This window comes from Carassius auratus, unplaced genomic scaffold (genome assembly GCF_003368295.1).
Source record: "Carassius auratus strain Wakin unplaced genomic scaffold, ASM336829v1 scaf_tig00216379, whole genome shotgun sequence".
NCBI classification, from domain to species: domain Eukaryota; kingdom Metazoa; phylum Chordata; class Actinopteri; order Cypriniformes; family Cyprinidae; genus Carassius; species Carassius auratus.
In genome coordinates, this window is record NW_020528537.1 from 167,748 (window position 1) to 181,133 (window position 13,386).

Consider the following 13,386-nt stretch of genomic DNA (forward strand, 5'->3'; position numbering starts at 1 on the left):
GCTGACGCGCTGTTTTGTGTTTATTTTTGGATATTAAAATGAGTTTTGATTGTGCGCCGGTTCCCGCCTCCTTCTTCCCGATGAGTATGGAGTGTTGAATCGTTACAGAAGCATTGATGTGCCCCATCGTCCATCAGACGCTCCCGACAATGCACACATTTGTCTGGTGAGAATATGTGTTTGGTTTTCTCGTTCCCCGATTTAATGCTGTAACGTCTGTTACATAGTTTGCAGTATTTGATCATATCACAGGCGGGGTATTCCTGAGGGGTTCCTGTTTTTTTTTTATGCATTTAAAAAAAACACAAACAATCGGGGCAATGTATGATTCTTGTAGGGAACCTGTAACATTCCGCATCGAAACAGATGTTGCAGGCGTGCTTAATCAATGGTCTCTGCGGTTGCTGTAAGATTTGTAGCAAAATGGACACACATATGTTGAACCAAGGAATGCCTTCAAACTCAGGAAGACCTGGAGATACAGGAAGGCCATTTGTGGATGGGGTTCGTCTGAATTTTTGTAGGTTTCTAAGACCATGGCGTTAGATCTGTGAAATACGACGATTTTAATGTCTAGCGCTCATTCAAACGAGGCTATGTCGCCGAGACCAATTCGGTCTTGGATTGAGAAGCCGACGCTGTTTTGGATGATGGTAGCCAGTTTTTCTAACTCACTCTCAGGGTGTTGGGGGTTAAGAAAACGGGCGAGACAGATGGAAAAGCACAAATTATTTGAAATATTGGTCAGGCAAAATAAACTCGTCTTTTTCCTTTTGATCACCTCATCAACAGCCAAGTCCGCGAGTTTCCGACGACGACCGCCGCCTTGTCTGTTCATGGCTAGGGAAGCTTCAAATTCTACGGTTTGGTCAGTTAGTAACCGGTTGTTGCTCTGTAAAACTTTTTCAATTTGATCCATAAACCCATCCACGTCGTAATTATTACCGTGTGTTAAAATCCCACTAACGGGCGTCTGTAAACTGGGAGCCGTCAATGTGATAATGATCACCGGAGAATTTTGGTAAAATTCCCTAGCGAAATTCACAATTCCAGTAAGCATGTCGTGTAAGCGGGTGTGGTAAGAGGCCAAATCTGTAGAGTTAATCTCTCTCAGATTCGTAGTCCTTCTCAATGTCACGCTATTGAAACGAGGTCGTGATAAAACATGATATCCGTTAACATTCCCACCCTCGCGAATCAACCTGTCAACGTCTGTACGGCTTAATCGAGTCTGTGTAGTAGGGTCAACATTACCTGATGCGGACGGTTGCGAAGTATCATTACTGGCGGGGTGGTCTGTGTTGTCAGGATCAGGCTCGGTACACGCCGCCGGTGGACTGTTTAAAACACCACCGTGTTGTACAACGGGGTCGTTGTCTATGCTTAGCAGAGGATCAAACAAATTCATATTTGGATTTACGGCTAATTCAAAAAGATCCAAAATAGCAGGGGATTCTAGATAAACAAATACTGTTCTAAAGAGTCCGGCAGTATACTTAGCATTTCGATCTCGTCCGGCATCAGTTCTGTGGAGGATTGGTCTGATTGACTTATTCGTCTGACCCGTCCATTTTTAGATTTCAGACCAAAACACGTATTATTACAAAATCATAGAGTTAAAACAAGCATACATGAACTATTACAAATTTCATAGAGTATAAAAAGCATACATGAACTATTATACATTTCATATAGTATAAAAAATCATAAATGAACTATTACAAAATCAGAATATAAAAAGCATATATGACTTATACTTCATTTATCACAGTATAAATGAAATATCGGATTATATGTAAACAAAGTATAAAAAGCATACATGAAATATTTAAACAATCATAGCAGACGTGAGATATGAGAATTACATGAAATATCAGGTTATATGTAAACAAAGTATAGATGGAATATTACAATAAACGGGCGATATAAGAATTACTCGGAATACAACTATATTCAATTTGACTCTGTGGTCTCATCTACAATGGTGAGAATAAGGTGATGAAAATTGGGAATCACTTCCCATTGGTATTGACTCACCATACGATCATTTCTATCAAACTGCTGATAAATCGTTGATCTCATAGCATTGACGCGATGGAATATTTCATTAGCCAGATCCTGAATAAAGCGATCCTGAGCATCGAATCAACTGCGTGTCTCGAGGTGATACGCACGGAGCTCCCCGTGCAGCGCGTCTAATCTGCTATGGGTTTCGATTTGTCTGTCACGAGACTCGCTGCGCAACGCAATCAATTTGTTGTTAATATCATCTTGTACGTCACGGAGTTCGACGTATTTGTTGTTTATGTCAAACTGCGCGTCGCGAAACTCTTGACCAAATGATTGTATCGAATTAATGGGGCTATGAGTCGGAGGCAGATCACCGAATGGTTCATCAACCGGCTGAGGCACCGCCACTTCTTCCACTTCTACTTCTTCTGACGACGATGAGCGAGAAGGATATGGTGTTCGACCTGCGTTGGGTGCTGACACCTCATCACGCTCGCTCGTCCAAGAACTCTGGTCCCAAGCATCGATTTGAGATGTGCCCCAGGTAGTCACGTCATCCTTATGGCTTCTACTCGAGTCTGCTGGGTGTAAAAAAAAAAAAATCTTAATGGTTTGACTCCGTCGGAGTTTAAATGCAAATAATGTAGATAGTCTTACCATAAAACAGCGCGGTCTCAGGACTGGTCACCGGGCTGTTCGGTGGTGTCAGACACAGAGTTTTCCTCTCTGGAGAGCTCTCAGGACTGATCGCTAGGGTAAAACGATAAGCCTTTCTTGGTAATTCGCCGTTCGGTTCAGGTCGGACCACCGCTGTAAAACGATAAGTCTTTCTTGGCGGTTCGTCGTCCGGTCCAGGACTGACCGGAGAGGTGGGGCAATTCGTTTTTCTAGGCTTCTTTCTTACTGGTTCACTGCTGGGTCCAGGAAGTGGTTCGTCGCAGGATCCTATTGGATTCTCGACGTGGGCTGGAGTGGAATCAGGTAAGATGTGAGATTTGTCTGCTACGTTGACGGAGGGATCTTCGTCGGCATCTTGCGTGAGAATGATAACTGTCTGGAAGCCGGGTTGGGTGATACATTGTATAAAATCTAAAAAATTAAATTTGATTTCTCATAAACATAAAAAAAATCTAAAATTTGTATTTCTCATAAAAAATGTTGGAGATGGATCTTGTTTTACCATCAGCTGCGGTGTTTGGATTAATCGCGGCCGCTGTGAATGAAAAAAAAATAAAAAATAAATAAATCATAAAAAAAAAAAAAAATACAAACACATACACACACAAGTACCCGCACGCACACACACACGTACACGCACGCACACACACACGCACAGATGTGGTAGAGAGATAGACTGTGACAAAGAAATCATGATGTCATAATGTAGCATGTCTGGACCGGTCACCCTCACACACACACAGAGACCACACGACCACTCTTCGATGAGATTTAGCACTTTCCTTTACTGTAGTGAGAAGAAATAATCAGTGGATCAAAAGGCGACCGCTTCTCCCTCTCTGGCACACAGAGTAAATTACGGGGAGAGCTCAATAATACATGTGCTCCTTAGCCTCGCACACAGGTGGACTGAGGCTATCGCACATCGCACGCGGGGAAAACCCCGGATGTGTTCCACTGATATAATTCCCTCCCCAGACAGAATCCAAAGAAAAAGTTCCCCGAATCTAATATTATGTAATTTTAACCTGCAAACAATAATAAATGAACAAAATTTTGTGGAGTTCACTAACCCATTCTTATTATGAAACTTATAGAATTTATATAAAAAAATAATAATCCAATATAGAAATTAAAAGAAAGCAAATTAAATTGAGTCAATTATACACACCAGTTACATTCTCCGCCCTGAACTTCACAAATTTTGACTATTACAGGGTCTAGTATAAACTGAGGTCATTAAACCACCTTTTTTTTCCAGAACATCTTGCAACAAAATGTTTCCCCACTCTCAGGGAAGGTGAGTGCGGCAGGTTGATCAGGCCTACCGCAGCCACCTGCAAAAGGTGCCTTAAACACCATTCATATCAGATGAAACTCCATCACTGATCTGGAACAACAACATACTGAAATACACTGACTCACATGTGCTGTATTTTAAAACTCAAAATGACAAAAAACAGTTAAATACCATACATTCTCATCTCAATAAGGATCTTACATAGATTGAGTCATGTTCTCTATCAGTCTGTTGACTGGTTTCACAATCCTACCTACTCTGGTCCGAACTCTCATATCCCCTGAACCAGGAGGTGGCTCAACAGCTTCAAGAGGTGAACCGCTATGGTCACTATGGCCAACTGCCTCAGAAACAGAACTGCGAGAATCGCGGCTCTGTCCTTCATCTGGACTGCTTACAGTATTTTCCACCTTGGTACAATCATTCTTTGCAGCTAATTGCTCATGTCCGGTTGACTCCGAGACTTCGTTCAATGATTCAAGGCTTTCAGATCTGCAGGACAACCTCTGCTGAGGGTCATCAGAAACTGCGGTCCTTTCCACCCAACTGGCGACTCGTTCCGACAAAGGACACAAATCAGATGCAGAACCAACAACATCCATTGATAAACTTCTACTGCTAAGGGCAGATTCACCACTGTCCTCAAATGATTCAGATTCCTCAAACTCAAGTGGAAGGAAGTTTGCTTGCAACAGCAAATTGCGGTGAACAGTTTTCTCCTGACCTGTCTTGGTGTTACGTATACGGTAAATGTGACACTGTGGGTTTAGCGCAATTACCCTATAGGGCGTGGACTCCCACCTGTCTGCCAGTTTTCTTTTCCCACGCTCACCCTTGTTGGCCAGCAGAACTTGATCACCCAACTCAATGTTACGACCTTTTGTCCTTTGATTATACAACTCAGCCTGATGTTGCTGACTGGCATCAATGTTTTTCTGAGCAACTGTAAGTGCTTCTTTTAGATCATCTTTTAACCTCTTTACATACTTGTCGTAACCAACAATGTCACAGTCTCTTACAGCGTTGCCAAACATCACATCCACGGGCAGCTTCGGGATTCTACCAAACATCAGGTAAAATGGAGCATAACCTGTGGATTCGTGCGCGGTACAGTTGTACGCAAAGGTCAGTGTCTGGAGCAACTGGGACCACTTTTCCTTAGACCTCGCTGGGAGCGCTCTGATCATGCTGCCTAGGGTTCTATTAAACCTCTCAACAAGGCCATTTCCCATCGGGTGGTAAGCAGTTGTTCGGGACTTTTTCACACCGGCAACCTGCAGCGACTCTCGGATCAGTTGGCTCTCAAAATTTGCCCCCTGATCCGAGTGGATCCTGTCAGGAAAACCGTACGTGCTTGGTGAGGTAAGGGGTGAGCATCCTTGATGGTTCGGGCATTAAGCCAGCGGTAATCAACACAAACGCGAAGATCACCACTTTTCTTCCATACCAGGACCAACGGGGATGCCCACTCACTGCAAGACTTGCGGATAATCTCTTGCTCTTCCATCTCAGAGAGCACTTTTCTCAGTTTCTGATATTGAGCAGGGGGAACGTGTCGATACGGAAGTCTAAACGGGCGGTTATCTGACAGGTGAATCCTGTGGACAAACTCTTTGGCTTTACCGCAGTCTAACTTATGTTTAGAAAACACATCTTGATATCCTTGGATCAGCTGCAGAAGTTTGTCTTTCCAGTACTGAGTGACTTCACACGACTCAATATCGAGATCACTAAGACCAAGCTCCTGCAGTGCCTCACGAATTCCAGAAGGAGAACTAACCGCTGCACCTGTGCTAGAGGAGACAGCTTGGCTCTGCACATTCACAGTTCCCCCATCATCATGTCCAGGCCACATATCGAGGTCTTCAACTGCTAAAACGGGAGAAACATCTGCTATTTTGGCATTACGTCTTAAAGTTACAGGTTTATTGGATGGGTTAATCAACTTAACCGGCACCCATCTGTCACCAGGCAAAGTAGCTATGACACGTCCAACAAGAACACCCTTCTTATGGGTTTGTGCCCTAGATGGCTCAATCAACACTGTGCTACCAACAGAAACAGTGGAACTGGTTGGAAGTCTACCCCACACGAGGTGCTCTTGGTGAGGTAAGAGCGTGACGGCCTGAGTGAGCTTGGCAGTCCCAACAACGGTTGGAATACTACCACCTTCCCATCTATCATGTCCAGACAGCATACTCAAAAAACGCTGAATCTCGGGTTCCCTTGTAGAATTTGGCTGGTTCATGACACGCCAGTAGCTTTGTGACTGCTTAAGTTGACTCATGACGTACTTGATGACGTTAGTACCAACAATTAGCTGGTCTTTTTGCCCTGGCACAACCAAGGTAGGCACAATAACCGGAAATCCATACACGCACATCTTCAGCTGATGGATGCACTTAGGTTTGACCCGAACACCACCACAACCGATAAGCAACACATCAGTGTGGGGCTGCTCAGGCTCAAGAGTCCCACATGCATCCAACAACCTGCGCTCAACTTCCTCGTTGATAGTACACGCCATAGAACCAGTGTCTAACAGGCCTTGACAAGCGACCGTATCATTCACCAACACATCGGTATAAAACAAACTGTCAGCTTTCTCCAGCTTTGCAATGTTTTGGAACAAGATAATACTGCCGCTTGACTCAGTCTGACACTGGTTGCTATAGATGACCATAGGATCATCCTCACTGATGAGAGGTTGATTCTCGACACTCACACTGCCCTCTCCCCAATGTGAGTGATCTAGTTTCCCTGATCATCGCTGGTCTGGGCCACGCCCCGGGCAACAACCCTGTGACACTGCCTACGTTGGTGACCAAATTCAAAACAATCAAGGCATCTTTTTTCTCTCATGCAGTGCGAGTGAGTCGAATGGGATCGGTCTCCGCACACTGCACAAGGAGAAGCTCGATACCACGGTGACGTTCGAGGTTTTGTTTCTGAAACTGGTAAGGTTGTGCGCTCCAACACCCGTTCTAACATTTTCAGCACCCTCTCTAAAGTGCCTGAATCATTTACTTCATTTGGCTTAGTGTGAAGACCTGTGATACATACTGGTGAGGTTGCACCCACACTTTCGCTTTCAGTAGCTACCTGATTTCCGACTGCTTCCTCTGTAACAACAGCCTGATTTACTACGACCTTAGGCAGAGGTGAACCTGGTTTCCAGGACTTACAGTCCCTCTCATACTCATCGATGGCCTCTTGGACTTCCTCTGCAGACCATTTGCTTATGGGCTTACACCTAAAAACACTGGAAAGGTCAGAATTAGGGCAGTTTCTGATAAACATCATTGAAACTTCTGAGCTCATGTTTTCCATTTTGCCACCGAATCTTTTCAGGTGAGTGTCTGCTAGCTCGGCTGCCTCATTCAACCTGACCCAATAATCAACAGGGCGCTCACTTTTCTTCGGCTGCGTGGCATAAAAGTCGGCCAACGGCTGGCACGAGCCAGGGCTCTCGCTAAAATAGTGCCGCAGTACCTCGTAGACAACTTCGGGACAAAGTACAACAACTGGACTACTTTTCAGCTTAACCTTAACGATGCTTTTTGCCCGACCACATAGATGGTTCAGTATTTCTTCTACACTATCAGTTTTGTTGCAACCCTTTTTGGTCAGATAAACATTCATCTGTTCAATCCACTCCACTATGGAGCATTTGTCACTACCATCTCCCCTGAACATTTGTGGTTCTCTAATGTCAGCTTTTACTATCAGGTTTAACTTAGACAAATCAAGGCTTGTAGACAGGGGTATGGACCCAGAAGGTTGCTGCTCAACCGATGGAGAAGAATCAGGTAATACAGAATTCTGGCTAGTTAACAATCGTGAAACAATTGAATCACCAATCTGGTTTCCAAGCTCGCCAATGAGGTCGCGCAGCTGCTGTGTAACACTGTCACAACCAACATTGGCAGGAGTGGAAGACTTTGGTTTATTCGACTCATTATCTGACATGTCCGAAATAGTCGCAGAATCAAACACCAAAACATGTGGTTTGCCTACTACAGGCTCAGGTACCCCAAAAAACCCACGACCCCGGCCAACGTGTGGCGTCACTAAATCTTCGTTCCACCCCCCTTATGCCATATGAAAGGTAGATTGATGAAAACACAAGAAAAAATTACTTCACTGTTATTCACTTTTAAATACAGAAATAAAGAAAACAAATAAAAAAAAGGAAACCTTCAAATATGCGCAAAGTGTAAAGTCCAATGTGTGAGTAATGTAAAGTGAGAGTTCAGTTACTCAGTTCCACGTCCAGACACGACCAGCAAAACGTCAACGATGAAGAGTCTTTGTCCGATGATTTCAGAAGCGTTGTGATTCGGCGTTGTCAAACCCCAGTGATCAGCTACTGCAGATCTGGCGCATCCGGGTCACGGCACCAAATTTATGTAGCATGTCTGGACCGGTCACCCTCACACACACACAGAGACCACACGACCACTCTTCGATGAGATTTAGCACTTTCCTTTACTGTAGTGAGAAGAAATAATCAGTGGATCAAAAGGCGACCGCTTCTCCCTCTCTGGCACACAGAGTAAATTACGGGGAGAGCTCAATAATACATGTGCTCCTTAGCCTCGCACACAGGTGGACTGAGGCTATCGCACATCGCACACGGGGAAAACCCCGGATGTGTTCCAGTGATATCATTCCCTCCCCAAACAGAATCCAAAGAAAAAGTTCCCCGAATCTAATATTATGTAATTTTAACCTGCAAACAATAATAAATGAACAAAATTTTGTGGAGTTCACTAACCCATTCTTATTATGAAACTTATAGAATTTATATAAAAAAATAATAATCCAATATAGAAATTAAAAGAAAGCAAATTAAATTGAGTCAATTTTACACACCAGTTACAATAACATTAAATCGCAAGCAGAATGGCTCAATTTTCACTATAACAGTGTGTCATAACATTAAACCACCGCAGATGGTGCAATTTTCACTATAACAGGGTGTCATTTCACCCCCGACTCACCGGAGGGAGCCATTTCACTATCAAAAATCCACAGGAGGAAGCCGTTTCACTACATCGGGAAAATGTTGCTGAGATAGAACCGTGCATTCTTTACCGGGAGCGCTTACATCCCCTCGATGTCGTGTTCATAGATGACAAACGGATAACGCGATGGCAAAACGTCGATTTAACGGACCAGAATTGTTTTTCTGAAATCCTATACATAGCGAAGTGAATTGAAGCAGGAAAAGCTAAGCACATGTCAATGTCTTTTCAAAATAAAAGTATTTTCAACAGGACGTCGTCATATTTTCAAAATAAAAGTATTTTCTACAGGACGTCGTCATATTTCAAAATAAAAGTATTTTTTCATACAACAGTCTGACGGTGATTGGGGCATTAGATGCGGCGATATTAAGTCAAATAACACATACTTTATGAATATAGTGTTAAAATATCTCTATCAGCAGATGAGACAAAGCAGCAGATAAATACCGGTGTATAACATGAAGAAAATTACAGGAATGAAATGTAATATGGTTTAAAGACGCCACAGACTGTAAAAATAGCAGAACACACTTTGATCAATTAATAGTTTTTAAATATCACTACCATCAGATAACATGAAATGATAAAATACTCACTTTTGTCCATTGTCTTGGAAAGCACATGTCTTGGAGAGTCGTCCGAGAAAGTTTTCTGGTTCAAAGTGAATGCTTTGTAACACGTCAAATTGGATTTATAAGGGGGCCGTGTGAAAGAAATCGGTGTTGGGTGACCACTAGGTGTCATCCTTGTTCTATGAATTAACTTGTTCAATAGGTGGGAAACTGAGCAGGGGTCGCCCTGTGTCATCATAAATTAGAGGGGTACAAGAGATGCTAGCCACGCACCAACCGTAATTCATAGGTGAACCATCAAAAAACTGTCAAAAACATGGTACTCCTGTGTGAGATACGTTAGTTTTAAACCGATCCATGAAAAAGGAGGGGGCACGCTCGCTCTCTCTGTGTGATGACACACGTTTGCGGGGGCACGCTCTCTGTCTGACGGCGCCGCTTGCAGGCATGAGCACGGCCCCGCAAACGTGTGCTGTCATTCAGAGAGAGTCCGACAGATGGAGCTGGGAGCCCGTTTCACAAGATGAATCTTCTGTCTAAATAAGGTAAGTGGATTGGTTTCAGTAAGCTTTTTATAATTATTTTAAAGAACAATGTTTTTCAACCTTAGTTAAATTGCTTTAGATTATGTATATTATATAAAGGATGTTTTATATATGAATGTGAAATAACTGAAATGTTTTTCAACCTTTAATTGTTTTAGATTATATAAATTATAGAATGTTTATATATAAATGTAGAAAACACCGATCCCATTTATATACTGCTCATGAATGTAATGGGAGTGGGACACACACACACACACACACACATAACCGTATAACTGGGACAAAGTTTAAACAGCGTGGGGAGGGTTTCATATAGCACAAAACCACCCGTAAAAAATATAATTTAGAACTAACTAGGTCAATAGGGTAAAAGCTTCTGTCAAAACCACATGATCGATGCGTGGGAAGGGGTCAATATGTTAACCCATGAACTCATTCGGAAAGTTCAGCCCATCCATCATAAGGTTACCGGAAGTTCAACCTGTCAAAAGGTCAAAGGTCAAAGTCGTAAATCATCATGACAGAAGCTACCGGATAAGAACTACTAATGATGAATACTGTGTAAAAAAAAAAAAAAAAAAAAAAAACTTAAAAAGTAAACTATTCCTATTTGCTTGTAGAACAAAAATGACGTTGATGTATTTATTTAACATCAACATATTTAACAACATAACATTTAGAATTACATTGGCTTTTAAATTGTTTTTCTTAAATATATAATGTCACTGTATGAACTGTAAATTGAATGTCGCTTTGGACAAAAGTGTCTGCAAAATGGGTCATATGACGTTGCTAAAAAGAACATTATTTTGTGTATTTGGTGTAATGAAATGTTTAAGCGGTTTAAGGTTAAAAAACACATGATTGCTTCTCCTCTACAGGTACTCCTCTCCTCGCCTTCTGAAACGTGTTCATTTTTACAAAGCTCATCGTTCTGAAAAGCGAAGTGTGCTCTGATTGACCAGCTATCCAATCTATCTATCATGTGACTGAAATGTTATGCCTCTTAACATACTGTGCCCTGTCCGGGTGAAGCGACAAGACATAAACATTTAATTATAATGTTTGTTTCGTTATAATGTCAAAACCCATTATAAACGTGATTTTAACATGATTTCTAGTGGTGTTCTCTTTTGGAAGGCCAATCAAAGTAGTTTCCCTTTTTAAAGAAACAGCGTTTAAGAGTGACGCTTCAATTCAACCAAACGAACAAACACATGAGAGCAATTTCAAAAGCATAAGGAGCTGTCTGTTCTGCTCTCTTTAGCTCTCATGAATTTCACACAACGATCGGCCTGCACAGTGCAAACAGCCCAAAAACCTGGATGTTTTAGGCAATATTAAAATCCTGGCGTGGACGTGTCCCGTATGAACGGCGCATATGGCCACCCTATACAGATCTTCTTCATTCACCGAGAGCTTGTAACACTCCAAAGAGAAAGGAAAAATGAAACATCATCTAAGGACTTTAACCCCAAAATTGACTTAATTAAAATTGTAATGTTAAACTGCTGTCTGTCAGACTTTTCTGGGTTTACATAAATGTCTTGCAGGGCAATACCAACTCTATGTTGGACACTTAATAGCAATAGCTTTGTCTCCATCCAGCTTTTTATTGCACATTTTAACCTTTTGATTTTTTTTTTTTTAAATTCCTTAATGGAAACGGTTCAAATTCACATAAAATATTCTAATGTAAATAAAACTTTTTATGTGGATTGACTCGCTAATAAATGCAACATAAATGCACATTTGTTGCAACTCTATCAGGTGTTTTAAGTTGCCCCTTAAGTTTTGATCCCACAGCGTTTCTTGACTACTCTCCTGTCCATTTCTAATTTACATAACAGAGCTGATGGAAATGCTCTCCAGTTATAGGTTTTTTTTGCCATCTTTGTTTCTTTTGACATCAATGCATAGAGTATATCATAGAGCCTAACAATACTGAACAAAAAAGAAAGTGATTCATCGGATGTTCCATATGAGAATGATCTATTTTCTTTATAAGTGTGCAAACAGTTTAAACATACCTTTAGTGCTTGAGGCCTCTTTAGGATACTGTTAGTTAAACATGTAGACAGCCAAGGTCGCTGTCACTCCATTCAGAAGGCTGTAGTGAGGCCGGATCACAGTTGTTCCTTCCAAAGACATCATCCATTTGTCTGCACTTAGTGCCTCTCCTGAAATGCATACACAATATGATAACTAAAAGAGCACTAGAAAGCTGCACTACATACATACACGCATGAGTGGCAGTATTGGCAGGATGGGCAAAAGTACCAATTTTATCAGGTGGGAGACAAAGTTATGGTATGTTTTTTCCTAATTTAGACTAGGCATTTTATGGATGCAATAGGCTTATAAATTACAGCCTTTCCTTTCTTCTTTGACATATATCCATATAACAATTATTAACAGGGCTTAAAGCAAGCAAACGTATGTTCCATCTAGCAGCCGGTGTGCAGCTGATCCTGCGGTGTGTCTGTTCCCACTCAGTCTTTTCCTTCTGCGTTGACCGTTCATGACCATGGTACAGTTATGACGCGTTTCCACCGACCCCCCCTCATTTCAATAAGACGAAATATGATATCAAACACCACCACCTACTTTCGTTTTCATTTTCATTCGTTAAACATATTAATAGCCGCAGAAATGAAGTTCAGGGAAATGTGTAGGCCTAACTTATATAAAACAAAATATTATATCAAACAGTAGCCTATTGTCTCTTTTTTTCATTTTAACATATTAATAGATTAACTGAATAAAGACCAAAGATTACCTGTTATGTTTACCCAAAACTAATTATATTTTATGCTTAACCACTAAAGAGACATCAGAGCCAGCAGCGAACATCATAAGGTATTGCCGAGGTGAGGCTGCTCCCGTCGGATTCATGATCACTGAGCTCCCGCTGATCGCGTGGAGCTCACCGTCTCCGAGATCGGCAAAACACATTTTTAAATAGGCGCAGTTGTGCTGGAGTAGTTTCTTCTCCCTCCAGTAGGAGTCGTTGTATTTGTTAAGAGTGTTATGTTTAACCTTTACTAGCATGAGAGTGAGAAATGCAGCACATGTTGAAGTATGCTGACAGCAGAATCCACTTCTGATGTGATCTACATTCATCCTTCTTTGTTGTCTTACAGAAAGCATTGCTTGTGAGTATTTCATGTTTAATATGAGTCTTGAAGACAATATTCGTGAACATTTATGTTAAACAAGATTATATTTGATAGTTTTAGTTTGCTGAA